The sequence below is a fragment of the Centroberyx affinis genome, unplaced genomic scaffold, assembly GCF_046629955.1.
Source record: "Centroberyx affinis isolate AG114_WGS23_722 - 3 ecotype Tasmania unplaced genomic scaffold, CSIRO-AGI_Caff_v1 ptg000312l_1, whole genome shotgun sequence".
Taxonomy (NCBI): Eukaryota; Metazoa; Chordata; class Actinopteri; order Beryciformes; family Berycidae; genus Centroberyx; species Centroberyx affinis.
In genome coordinates this window covers 34,866-47,170 of record NW_027278989.1, presented here as the reverse complement: position 1 = coordinate 47,170, position 12,305 = coordinate 34,866, and positions in this window count along the sequence as shown.

The following is a 12,305-nucleotide window of genomic DNA, read 5'->3' as shown; positions in this document are numbered from 1 at the left end:
GGACACGTTCTGAGTGGTTCACTTGAACTCTGGAGCATTTCCTCCTTTAGTCCGGTTCCTTTGTCCAGGTGAGAACAATGCCATTCAAACTCAGGTGGCACCAAATACTCGCACTGAGACACCCGGAACTGTGGGTCTTTGTCCTCTAACAAGACAATTTAGGAGTGTTAATGTAATCTGAACCAAATATAGGGCCCCAAAACACAAGGGTTTATGGATATAAGGAGATGGATGTTAACATCTGACAGCCAGCAGTTCCTCATGCTTTCTTCTCTGATGCTCATACTGAACACCAGAGAAGAAAAGGACAGACAATAAACAACAACTCTGTCCAATAAACAAGTAACTCGTGAGTCAGGACTTTTGTTTACAAGCCCTGATTTGCTTGTAACAGGCTGTGTGGATCTAAACGAACCCAGAATGCAACAAAGTGAATTTTTCTCCTGTGGTTCAGACACAAGAAAAGTAAATGGAGGTGTGATTTCTCGCTGTTTAGCTTTGTCATTACAAGGTTTTTAGGTAGTTAGGGGATGTATCATTAGATTATTAGCATGGTCATTATTGTAAACTAAAACTAAGTGGAAAACTAGGTATTACAAAACTTTGTCGTAAACTGGAGTAAAAATAAAATAATACAATAAAAATACTAAACAACAATAAATATTTTTGTAAGTACATTTGAAAAGGATTTGATGTGCTGTTTGTATTATACAATATCTGTTCTGATCTTCTATCATTAGCCTTTAAAAAATACTAAAAGTAAAACCTAACACTATGAAACCAAACCCCTTAATTTTATCCCTGAAATGTCCTTAATTTCTCCATTACATAAATATTATCCATTAAATATAACATAGCTTTAACAAAGTAAGGTTAGTATCATGGGTTTATAAGGGATTTATTCATGGGTTGATTCACAGAAACACTAGTAATTAAGGGATTTGTTATGTCTTTTGTGCAGGTTTACTGGGTTATTAAGTGGAAATTAATGGAAAAGTTCCTGTCTCCTTGGATTTTTCATTAAATTAAAAAGTGAGGAGTCAAGATTAAGGGAGGTTTCAATGGGATCACCTCCATTAATAACTCCCTTAATTAATTTTAAGGGGATTTTGCATGAATTTATGTAAATTCATGAAAATGTTATTTTATTTTAAGGGATTACTGGTGCGTAGAGTAAATAAATGAATGAAATAAGTAAATAAATAAATAAATAACAAACTACATGAAAATATTTGTAAAAAAAAAAAATATATATAAACAAAACTAAAACTACCAAACCCACACTGACAACAAACTAAAACTAAACTGAAAATGACATACAAAATTGAAAACTGTATAAAATCAAAACTAAGGAAAAATCCATAAATTTAACTACTAACACTGATTATTAGTGTATGGGGCATATCATGTGTGTGATCTGTGTTGCCTCAGTGTGGGTGGCAGAAAGAGTTACCAGGGTCAAAGGTCATGAGGAGGGATATTACATGACAGTGCAGTAGTTAACAGTATTGATGACAACTTACTACTTCTCACATAACATAACACACTTTAAAGACACAAGCGTCTCAGCTGAGCAACTTCAGGACAAAAGCTAAAGATAAGTTCATATAATATGAAACTTAAATAATGCTAGTGAGTAGCCTACATTTTGTTTGTTAATCTTTGATGTGCTCTTTGTTTACTTTTTCCGATATGTGTGGATATGTAGGCTATTGGATTCTGCATATATGTATATATTAAACGTTTAAAAAACTTCAATATACTGTATACTGTAAGTCAAAAAAAGATATGGTAGGTATAAGAGGAAACTTTGGGATGTGTGGAATGTTGCAGCAGCAAATAGTAATATGATAGACAGGATAAAGGACAGATGCAGGGAACAATATAAATAAGAAAAGAGCAAATCTTATTAAATGTAACACAACTGACAATTAGAATATATTAGGTTGATCTATAAGGATGAAAAGTGTGAAAGTTTATGAGTAACTGTTAGCAGTTTAACAGCAGGAGAACATACTGAGGCATTTATATTTATGATAGGAAAACATACAAAAGTCTGACATATATACAATATTCCAACATATATGCAGGATGTGCAAAATGTGCGTTGTATATGCATTTACCATTAGCATATGCACACAGTGTTGAGGCATGCAGACATGTGAAACAAAAACATCAATCCTATCAATTTTGCCATATTTTTTTAATATTCTGCAAAGTATTTTTCTCACTGTAACAGTGAAAAAAGAAGACTCAATCATCTCAGTTCTTCATCTTGCTGGTTTCTTTAATTCCTTTTTTGTGTTTTGGAGAAGACCCATTCTCTTTTATTTGTTCATATTTGTCAATTAATGTTTTTCTTGAAGATATATGTAGGTATTCTTGTTAAAGGTGCTGCGTGTATCATTTTTAAACATCAATCTATCATTGTCAAATTCATTGTGATTCGTTGGTATAATTAAAACAAATGAGACCATGGTGGAGATGATTGGTAGCCTCTACTTCACGCCAGTGGTATTGCTACTGCAAGTTTTTCTACAAATTATGACCACATAGTCACATAATTCTGTCTGTGCTGGAAGAAAAGCGCCCTCTTCCTGTTTTGTGCCGTAAAGCAATCCAGCAGATTACCCGCCAAATACGACCAAGTGACACCCAATGTAAAATACAGTGTAGAGGCCAGTAGAGGCTGCCAATCTTCTCAGCGATGGTCTCATTTGTTTACGGCAATTACACTAATGTCTCAATATTAATGTGGTGACGATTTATTGATGTTAAAATGCGACATGCGGCACCTTTAACCTGACTTACTTTGAGCCGCCCTTTCAATTAGCAGATGGTTCAGGCATTTCCCCCTTAAGGACCGGTGACACTGGATATACAGTATTGTGGGAGGCCAAGCCAATTCCATTTTAAGCTCGAAATGTTCAAATGATGACCTCTCTGTCTGAGCACTGACTGTTCCATGGAGGAATGAAAGGCTACGCTGGAAATGAAAGTTAGACCGGAGTCAGAAAGTGCTTGCACGTACTCCCACGTAAACAAGTATATATTACAGCTGGAATGAAGGCCTGCAGTTTATAAAATGGCTCGTCTGTGATTTGTGCATTATTTGGTTGGCAACACAACATATACAAATGACAAAGGGAATTCCATTTACTCTCTCGTGTGTGGCCAGATGTTGATAGCACTCAGAAACAGTAAATAACTAGAGAAAGGTTACAGCTGAAATTTCCCGTCATGGCAATAATATGGACCTAGGATAGAGTGTGTAGAATTCATTTTGCTTTAAATACACAGATGAATGATGCCCAGAAAACCCATGCATTCCAGCATGTCAGCAGCCTGGGTTTACTGTGAACCTACAGATACTGCATGGTACCATGCATGTCTGAATGGTTGACACCACAAAGCGGTAAAAAAAGGAGCTGGGGGTTAGCAACGATGATATTTTTAGTGGGCCATAACCCCTTCGAATGAGATGGATGCAGGCACAAACAAATGTCGGGGAAAACAAACTCTGAGTTTCAATGTCACATTCCCACTGAGTAGGACGACTGTTTGTAGCTGTGTAGAAAAACACCAGTTACAAATACCTCAGCAGCTAGTAATTTTCTTCTTAAATACCCCAAGGTGAAATCTAAGATTGCTTGGTAATTCCTATAGGAACATAAAGGGTGTCTGTGGTACACAATAGTGAGGTTATAGTCACCTTATGGTATTTATCTCCGATGGTATCACTATAATATTCTTATAACATTTTTATAGGGACATAAAGCTTTGGTAAAGCTGGGAGAATAGCGCCCTCTTCCTGTTTTGTGCCGTAAAGCAATCCAGCAGATTTCCCGCCAAATCTGACCTAGTGGAACACAATGTAAAATGCACTGTAGAGGCTGGTAGGTGATGATCTCATTTGTTTACGGCCATGGTAATGATTTGTTGATGTTAAAAAGCTGCACATAGCACCTTGAACTCCTTATGCGAAATAGTCATCTAACCTTTTACCTTGGAAATCCCCTCGCCCGGTATTATCTCAACCTCTGTCCCCTGTCTGTCCTAATGAAAGGCCAGTGACAGATGGAAAAGAGATTAGACTGGTTACAAGGTCCCAGGACCTTGGTTGGGTGTCAAGATAGTACTATCATATCCCCTCTGATATTACAGACTTAAGGTTATGCATCTTTTTCTGTATCAAATACTGGGCTGCATGCAACAATCCCTGTCTAAATTGCATGCAGTAGGCTGCATCATGAAATTGCTACCATGGCCAGTAGTACTGGTGATTTGCTGCCTTTGATGTTCATCTCTCTGTAATAACAGATTGGAGTTTCAGTTCTACAAACATTTCTTGGAGGCAGAGCTGCTCTGGAGGCAGAAATAATCTCATTGGTCTCATTGGAGCCAAAGAACCAGTTTTTCAGAGCGCTAGCTAACTGGCAAACTTGAATTGCAAGGAAGGAACTTTAGTCGTTGAGTGATAGATAAAAATATAAATGACAATTTAATACCTGGCTCATATCCAGTACAGTCTAATGTTTACTTAAAGTAATATATCAGTTTTTTTGTAGACTGTCCCATTGGTCGACTTAACCATTCAGTGATGAGGTCATAGACATCAAGATCATCCATGTGTCCCTGGAAGATTGCTGGCTCCGGTGCTCCATGCTAACACTAGCATACACTGTGAGTACACATACACACCAATACATGTGTTTACATGGCTTGAAGTAACTTGATTTCTCTAATAAACCAGTTTACATGGATTCATTTAATAATTGTTCTACCACTTGCCACTCACTGTCCTGCATAGGGTGACCACCTCTTAGTTGTTCTGTTGTAGGAAAGCAGACATGATTTTGTGGGACAGGTGGGAGAGAGAGAGGAATGACTATTATTAGACTATGTAAATATCGATTTAATATTAGACAGAATTCCTATTTTCAGTGGCGTTGGATATTAACCTGCTTTAAATCATCGGTAGGCTTTATAAAATGTTTATTTTAAGGACACTAGGACGTATTAAATCCAATAAATATAATGAATTAAATATAATAGGCTAATAGTTTGGTTGAAAATCACATTTTATGCAAGAATAGGAGGGATAAACAGACCAGTTTCCTTAAGTAGCGACTAGAAAATGCACGGTTAAATATATAAATATGTTGTTTACTAAAAGAAAAAAAAAATAGGCCTAATCATTGAAATGCGGGACACTGCTTATGACGTGCGGGACGTGGGACAAACGTTCCAATTTCGGGACTGTCCCGCATTTCACCCTAGTCCTGCACCATGTTATTTGCTTTCTAAATACAACATCTGGGTTAATGCATCTGGTGACTGACGTGCAGTTTGAAAAAGCTCAAAGAAATATAACTAAGGCGTTTACAAGCCCTAATAAATCAAAAGATCGAGCAGTAATCTAGACGTGTTGAGCAGGTTATACTTACTCCAATTATGACCTTACCCTGATTAAAATAAGCAGATAAATGTGTTAATATGGCAATTTCAGTAATCAGATTATTTGATCAAATAATTAGTGTACACGTAAATGTAGTCAATGTTGAGTGATTGTATCCTCCATAACACTTTATGGAGGATACAAGTGATAGTACGATCCATGCTAACACTTTAGCATACAGTATGTTGAGTGATAGTGGACTGAAGCATTTTCCGAAGTAAGAAGACTGACCTTTCATTAATCAAAAGTTGTTTGTGGTAGTGTTATGAATTATAATATATCATTACCTCAATACAGCTGATGCAGCCAGGTTTATTTTTTATAACAATTTCAAATGAGCAACCATGTATTCATCTGCTATGCAGTGATTTTTAGCTGTAGCCTACACTGTCTCCCATCAGCCACCATCTTCATTTCCTATGGAAACAGGGAAAGTAGTCCTTGACAAACACATTTTTGTATTATTTTTTAATTGAAAGTTTACCAATCTCCCACACAAACTGCCAGACTTAGTTGCATATAATTTAAATTAATTATTTACCATTTGGCTTTAGAGCTCCTCATTTTCTCTCTTTTGAGATAATGCTAGTTGCCTGCTATCACTCAACATAGTGTGCCAACGTGTTAGCAATGAGCCTATCACTCAACATAGTGCATGCTAAAGCGTTAGCATGGAACCTACTATCACTCAACATAGTGTATGCTAAAGCGTTAGCATGGAACCTACTATCACTCAACATAGTGTGCGCTAAAGCGTTAGCATGGAGCACGAGAGCCAACGATCTACCGGGGATACATGGATTATTCTGGCGTCTATGTTCTCATCACTTCCTAAAAATGTATCCATTTAATACAAGCCCCAGAAGACTGTGGTGTTGCTCATGAATGAAGATAAGTGAAACTGTCTGGAGTCTTTATTAGCTGCTGAAGAAGATGTCTTGCCATGCCATGAGTAATGGATAGCTTTTACATGGCATTTCATGAGACTTCTTTTAGCACAAACCAGTGTATGCCGTATGACCTAAGTGTTAATGATATGCCTTCATTTATGTTTGTTGCTATGTAGATGTACTGTAGACCATGATACCTAGTAGGGGAGGAGCAAAGCAAAGTGAAACACTAGTTAATTGGTGAAAACAGTGGATGGAATAGGAAAGGAAGGCTGTATTTTATGGGCGCAGTGTCTCAGCAGCTCCTTGTTAACCACCTGAGTCGCCTTCTTAATCCTTTTTGACTAATGGCACAACATGATTGACCGCCTGCTGTTTTAATGTGGACTCCAGAAGTAACCGTATCTTCTCAAGACCTGCAGTCACCAGTCTAACTAAAATAGTACGCTAAATATATCCTGTTTGTGCGGCTGGGTTTACAGTAATTCAGCCCCAGTCAGGTTTTAGAGCAACGACTGAGAGTCTCATACTGGTAGGGCAGGCAGACAGTAAGAATTTTACCAGATTTAACTTTTAAAAATTGTCTGGGACGGCAAATGTTTGAGCTGAAATTGTTTGGAAAAATTACATAAGCTTAACCTAAGACAAAATCCAAGGTTGAGACAAACCAAAGATAGACTGGAATCATAAAATTTAAATAATGTAAGTGGTACCAAATGGTACAGGGTATCAGTAAAATTCTAATTAGGCAAGCAAGGCAAATGTAACCCGTTCACACTGCAGCTGAAAGTGTCCCAATTCAGATTTTTTTCCCTCACATGTGACACAGATCTGATGTTTTCTAATCCAGTGGTTCTCAACGTGGGGTCCGGGGACCACCAGGGGTCCTTGGGGGGGTTCCAGGGGGTCCCCAGGTAATTGATGAATTGTTAAACTTCACCATTATTTCATTTACAACAAGTTAATACAATGAGAGAATGTAGAAGAATGACTATTTTGATCATAGTTTCTCTGTTATCTCTCTACCTACAATACAGATAGTCATGGAATTCTGGACAAAATCATATCTGACAATAAAAATATTCTTAGATTTGGGTTTGAGAGACGAAATCTCATCAAATGGGGGTCCATAGGCCTAATGTGGACTAAATTAGGGGTCCTTGATATGAAAAAGGTTGAGAATCACTGTTAATCAGTGTGAACAGCAACATTTTTTGCATTTTTCAATTGCTGCATTTTTTCAATTTTGATCTGGACCACATGGATATGTTCTACAAAATCAGATCCTGAGACATGCGACTTGTATTTGAATGCAAAATTTGGAATTTTTTCACTGTTGCCATGCAAAAAGCTAATTTGAATTTATGTTAATTTCCCTGAGCCAGGTCATGGAGGACAACTTGATTGGTATTTGGGGAGACTGTGACATTTTTTTCTTATTGTTACTCTGTGCATACGTGTCTTTTTGACATCGCTGTCAGTTCATATTGATATCGGATACGGGTTACATCCTAGAATAGATGTGAACAGCCATCAATAATATCAAATATGAGCAGCAATTTGGAATTGAGCACGAAGGCCTGTAGTGTGAACCTAGCCTTTGATACAAGTAGAGCAGAGTTTCACCCACTTAAGCTCTGGTCAGGGCCATCTCCGGTTTCCCAGCTAGTATCTACTGTATTACACTGTTGGCAGAGAGCAACATGGAGATTTTGTTGCCTACCAACAGCAGACATAGCAGCCCCCCCATGGCCTGGTGGTGAGTTCAGGGTCTCTGGCAGCCAACCATCACCATGCCCTGTTATTCATTCCAATTAGATTGGATTCCCTGACACTGACGGATTTCTTTAAGCTATATAGTAGTGATACCAGTAACCTAAGTGCTTATGTCTTATCCCATTCAGACCAGTGCTAAAATTATTCATTCAGAAATGTTACTCTTTTGACAGATTATTGCAAAAATATATTTTTAATGGGGTAAAATATTTGATTTGGTTTTAAATGCCTCTTTTAAAAGAGTATATATATTTAAAAATGCTTCAAGTCTTTGAGAAACAACTTAGTATCAGTATTAGTATTAGTAATAGTATTAGTATTTGTATCAGTATTAGCATGGTTATTAGTCTTAGTCTCAGTATCAGTATTAGTATTAGAATTCATATTAGTGTAAGTGTTGGTATTAGTGTCAGTATGTGTATTGGCACATAACTACATCTATCATTACTAATTGGATGGCTGCACTTTGGGAAACCAAACACAGGGCTTTTGCTGCCTTCAAGTGCTGTTGGAAAACTACAAGTTGTGATATTTACACAAGCACATGAGTTTACATGCATGATCCAACAAAGAAATATATAAATATGACTGGGAAAGTGTGAGTTTTTTCTTCTACTTAAGTTGCTGTGATGCAATATTAAAGGGTAAAAAGCGTGGAAGCCATGTCAACAACTGATGATAAAATTATGTATTTTATTGTTAAATGTTATGGTTTGATGTGTAGTGTAATTAATTAGTAGTTCAGTATGTTTCAGTAGTCATGCATTTGTCATGTCATGTTTTTAATAAATTATTCGAAAGGCCGATATCATGCACTTCATTCTGCCACTGACTTAATACTAATACAGATACAGATACTAATACTTGATTGATTAATGCTTGATTTTAAAAATAAAACAACCACCAAAAAACTAGTTTTCTTACAGGGTCTGTTTTGTTATTTCCAAACCAAAGCACTTGAAAGCGCTGACAAATTGTATTTACAACTTCAGACCTCGAAAGTACAAGCTTACAATGAGCGCCTGAAGGCACCATTAGACCCAATCAAACAGACGAGCTTAATGTAGTGTTGAGTTCGAGTCTCCTGCTGAGGTCTGCTCTGCAGCGGGAGTCCTGGCAGCCGACCAGCCTCTGTAGTATTAATGTTCAGCTGTTGTTCAGGAATGGGATGGTGATAATGTCTAGTCATCAACACTAACTGTCACATGACACACACACACACACACACACACACACACACACCAGCAAAGCGGCTTAAGCCATTACTAACCATAAGAATAAACATAAAACTGTTATGCCACTCCATTCGCTAATGGTGTCAGATTATATTCTAGAGCCAGCCACATTATTCCCAATGAGTTTATTGAGAAGAATGTAAAGAGTGTGTATGCAAAACAGAAAGTGGCTGAAACTGAAACTCCAGTCTGCATAATTCAAATGCCTTGACATGGCCTGTTTCAAAAGTAGGTCAGGGCGTGGAATTATCCTTATAGTTTGTAGTGATTATACTGTATGTCCTACTGTGACCATATGTCAGTTAAATACCCAAACAACTATCATTTATTTCATTTTATCGATACAAAGATTGTCTATTACAAAGTTTAGTCTAATTTTTTTTTAAAGTAAGAAATATCACTCAGTATAAGAATCCATGTGCCAGACCTCTGACCTCTGACCACATGACAATTGAAACCATACTTACAGAACAACTCTTCTTCAAAGCTAGAAACCACAGAGACGTAACAATTTTAAAGCAGAAACTATCCCTTCCCCCTCTCTTTTCCAGTACATTCTCAATGGAGTCATCTCTCTTTTTCTGGCCATAGACAGTGGTGAATATTCACTTGTAGAAACTGAGATGCTTTTGGGCAAATGATAATCACATTCTGAATGCTGAACTGGACACTGTTCAACCCTACTTACTATAATATCTGCTCATCAGTGTCTTTGCTAGATGCTAAATGAGCCTGCTGGCTAGTTAGCTAGCTAGCTAACTTCTCAAGCTACAACTCAGAGTGTTTTGGAGTAGAGAGACTAAAGACAGTTTACTGTGTCACAGTAACCTACATTTGGAAACAAATCCACCTTATCACACTATTCACTTTTACTAGAACGTTACTGAATTGACCTACAGCCACACTAACAAGCTTTTTTTCAGCTAGCTCTCTGTTTCTAGCCTCATTATTACATGTTTAGACATTAGCAGCAGTTGGTGGGAGATTTGTGACACAACCGCCAAGAAGAACTTGCTAGAAGAAGAAAAAATATATTTCGTTTTACATTATCTTCTAGAGAAAAGCCTAACAATCTTATCTTAACTCATACTACAGAGTATATAGCCTGTGAATAATAGGGTACTAAAGCACTGGAAATTGTGAAATGAAGACTTTATACTGGAAAGCAAACAAAACATAGGAGCTATCCATGGTGCTGAAAGGTCACCTAAGAAGCCATTTCTGTGTTTTTTGTAGACCAAATACTTTCTATTCAATAAATTCCCCAAAAATGCCGACTCAGTGGAATATGAAGCATTTATGAAATAACACTTTACATGGTTACATACAATGTTTATGCAAGGAAAGTGAGCTCAGTCAGCATTGTCCTGCTTCACGTTCATACAGCTGAACACATTCACACTGGGAGCTGTTACTAAGGACCGCATTTTCACAGCTGGTCTTGGGAATCTAACCGGCAAACCTCTAGACTTCTGACGCTCATTTAATACCTTACCACTATTCTAAGTATGCAATTAGGGGCTTCTAAATGTTTTCATGTCACTGATCCTAGACCAGAGACCCCCATATAATAAGATTTAGTCCTAAGGAACCAAATCTGAGAGGATTTTGTGACTGTATACAGAATTACATAACATAATACACTCTAGAAATGTCTCATCCTTATCCATTCTCTCTTAGAGTTAACTTCTAGTAGTGAAATTAAACTCCGGACGCCCGGTGGTGCCCGGACCCCCAGTTATGACACACTGATAGTTTTATGAGTCAGGTTATTTCGAAGCAAAACTTGCACAGCAACTCACTTCCCATGATTCCTCTCTTGGGGAGGAGGTGTGTCGTTGCTGATTTGTTGTCACTTGGGTGTTAAGTCTGCCAGACGGTCTCGGTCTGAGGTGTCACAAACCCCTCCATACATTCTCTCCTGTAGTTTGAACATTTCCTCGTGTCTATATTTGCGCTCGACGTGTATTTTTAAAAAACACACAGCCGGTGAGGCGTGTGTCTCCGCAGAAATGTTATTTGTTGTTGAAGCACAAAGGGGGAATGGAAAGGTCAGTGGGGGCTAGACTCCCAAATATTTCATGTCAAGCCCCCCCGCCCCCCCCTCCTAAACAGACATGCATTAGACCAGGGGGGCCCATTTGATAAGATTTGGTCCCAAGGAACCCCATCTCACCCTCCATGCTTTAGCAAAAGTGAGTCTAAATTTGATCTTGTAGTTTTTCTCATTATAATGGAGAGCAAAGATCAAGCAAAAATCACTAGGAATCTATTGGGAAGCCTAAAAAAATCACATCAGGGAACATTCAGGATCAATGTTTCCTCTAAGCTGATAGTTTGGTGACCTATAACTAATAATTTATCACATTGATCAAATAATATCTTGTCAGTCAGTCAGAAACTTAGTGGATATCAGTAGATTTGGAAGTTTTGGTGGTAAATGATAGGCTATTAGATGCAGGGACTTTGTCATATAGGATTTAGTGTATTGACGCCTCTGGTTATGATTTAGTAGAGAATTATATAACAGTCTATACTGGTTGAGGTAACCATGGAGATTATGATAAAAACAGCCATCCTTATTCCTTCTCTCACTGGGAGTTAATATTAGTGATTTTAAACTCTTCCTCATTTTGCTCGGGACCCACTTGACCCCCCCAGAAGGCCCCCCCGGTGGTCCCCTGACCCACTTTGGGAACCAGTGGGCTAGTAGTTTGGTGATGTCTCCCCTGGTCCTATTTAGGCTTCCTGTGGCGGTGAACAGGAATGTCTGGAGCGCTTCCGTGTCATCCAGAGTGACGGTCGACCGGCCGCGGGGCTTATTGCGCGCAACACCATCTCTACACTGACCGTCTGCGGTTCAGAGAGGAATCCCGGGGAAGCTCCATCTCTGTCGTTTCTTTGCTGTCAAATGTCAGATGGGAGCTTGAAGTCGCGGGCGCAGCA